Here is a 2,273-nt window from a genome sequence, read left to right as displayed (position 1 = left end):
AAAAAAAAAAAAAAAAAAACTGAAAAAGGGATATACACAGAAATTAAAAGTAGATGAGAACGGAATAACTCATGTTTATTTTCAATGCTAAAATAATAGTCAACTCAAACAACCTCACAGCATGCTAGGTAAAAGATATGAATCAAAACCACTACAAGACACATGGTTAACTCCTGACATACTTATTTCTGAATTTTTATCATTTTCCATTTTGAAATAGCCTCTGGTTTGTTAGCAGTCTTCTCAGGACAAGCTTCTCTAAACACAGGAAAATGTATCTCTCAAAGTGATACACTGAGTCAGAGTTATCGTAAAAGCTACCTTTAAGATAACTTGTTTACTTCTCTAAACTACATCTTCACCTCTCCCAGGGAATGCTTCTTAGCCCTTTTCAATTTCCTTTGGCACAAACAGGGGACTTTCCTAACCTAGGAAGACTCAAACTAGTGAGTCGTCCTCATCTCTCATGCCCAGGTGTGCTTAAGATCAAAATTTAATATTCCCTTCAAGATTAATCCATTCATTTTATTTTAGTTGCAATCATTCAGTCGTTGGGAGTAACATTTGGATCACTTAAAGCAGTAAAGAAAATTAGATTACAAAAAAATGCAGCAGCTGTCCATGAGAAACTCTACATGAAAATTGTAGGTAAGTACCAGAATACAGATATATCATGTCCATCCTCTGCCACTGTCCTTATAGGAGGGAGAAATTTGCAGTTATTCAAGTAAAGGTTTCACTCACCAAGAAGCTTTAAAAAAATACCTAAGTTCCATTCATACTGCAAAATGTTCATTTAAAACACTTTTAGCTAGTCACTAAATCATTATATCCTGGAAATAAATATATTCTGCTCTAGCTTAAAAGTTACAAAGTAAGAATCTTTAACATCCCTAAAATTTAAACCTTTTTAAAGCTAATTAATCATGTATTGTTCCCTCTACCTTGTTAGTATGATTGGTGAGGTCTTTTTGAATTTCACTAAAAATTAGGAGGTATAATGGCATAAATGCAAATTAAGTTCACCAAGTCAAACAAAGTACTAAACATAAAGGTTATAGAATTTTAATGTACTAAAGAAAACAGCAAGGAGGCAAGGTGAAAGATTTGGTAGGAATTCCATCAATACTCTGCCAATTGTGGGGCAAGGTAGACATGTGTTAAACTGTATTTTATTCAGGTCTTCACACTATGAAGCATCATCACACAACTTGACTTTGTAATTTTTTTCGGAAGCAATAAAGAACTGTTCTCACTTTCTAATCAGCTTCAGCCGAATCTTAAGGGCTACAAGTTACCCAAAGCCTGGCAACAGTAACTTTTCTTCCTTGACCCAAGAAGGCAGAGTGCCAGAGGGAAATAGCAAAGAGTAGCACTATATAAACAGGGCAAGTGGCACAAGAGCAGAGGCAAGTTATATAACCAAAATATATTTTAAAATATGTTCATAACTCGTAACAACCTTTGCCTTTAGTTGGTTTCTTGTTTGGAGTATCAGTTGAAACAGTTAATTCAATATTATCTGGATCGCCTCCTTCCTCTTCAATAGCCTACATTAGAAAGAGAAGTTAATATGCTACACAATCTATCTAAACTTATTTTATAAAAACGAAATGAAAAAAAAATTTAGCAAACCTCAAGCCTCAAGACATTAGAATTGCCAGTTATTTCATAAACCGACTTCAAAAATGAGCAATTAAACTACACGAAAGAGTGAGAGAAACTTTCAGGGGGAAAAAAATCATTAGGTATCAAAATCGCAAGGAGCTTTAAATTCTACCACGTAAAGATAATTAAATATCACATCATACTGGCCAAAAATCTAAATATGTTATATTGCAGAAAAGTTGCTAGCTACTAAAGTAAATAACTAAAAAGAGTTTTCCTAGTTTCTGTAATGCAAACTTACTGCTACTCTACTACAATTCCAACGCTCACTCAAACCAGAAAGCTAATCAGGAATGAAAAAGTAATTATTGCGCTGATGCAAAAACTAAAAGCCTAGTGGAAAACAAAAACTCTCTCTGTCACCCACCCATCAACTCCCACTACCAATTCCCCCTCAAGATGGGGAAGAAACGGTTGGGCACAATTAAACGGTAACTTCGCAGAAGTCACCAAAGTAACCATTCCCTCTGAGGCCAAGAAATGTACACGCTCACCATGGCTAAAGGCTGGAGACCAAGCGCCTCCCAGGTCTTCGCGATCGCCCTTGGGAGGCCGCGCCAGCCGGCCGCAACCCTCGCAGGCTGGCGGGGACGTCCCGGGGAGGC

General features: G+C 36.6%; 1 protein-coding gene across 2 annotated transcripts in view; it reads right to left on the bottom strand.

Moving 5' to 3' along the window:
* The window catches only part of SLTM (SAFB-like, transcription modulator), a 51,598-nt gene extending 50,048 nt beyond the window's left edge, over nt 1–1,550 (bottom strand). For both annotated transcript variants that reach the window (XM_011940500.1, XM_011940501.1), the window contains exon 1: nt 1,463–1,550. The gene's annotated coding sequence lies outside the window, so the exon portion shown is untranslated. The remainder of the gene's footprint in view (nt 1–1,462) is intronic.
* Between the last annotated feature and the right edge of the window lie 723 nt (nt 1,551–2,273).

Source organism: Colobus angolensis, unplaced genomic scaffold (genome assembly GCF_000951035.1).
Source record: "Colobus angolensis palliatus isolate OR3802 unplaced genomic scaffold, Cang.pa_1.0 Scaffold19, whole genome shotgun sequence".
Classification (NCBI taxonomy): domain Eukaryota; kingdom Metazoa; phylum Chordata; class Mammalia; order Primates; family Cercopithecidae; genus Colobus; species Colobus angolensis.
Note: the sequence above shows the minus strand (reverse complement) of the source record. Positions and strands in the feature narration are given on the sequence as shown.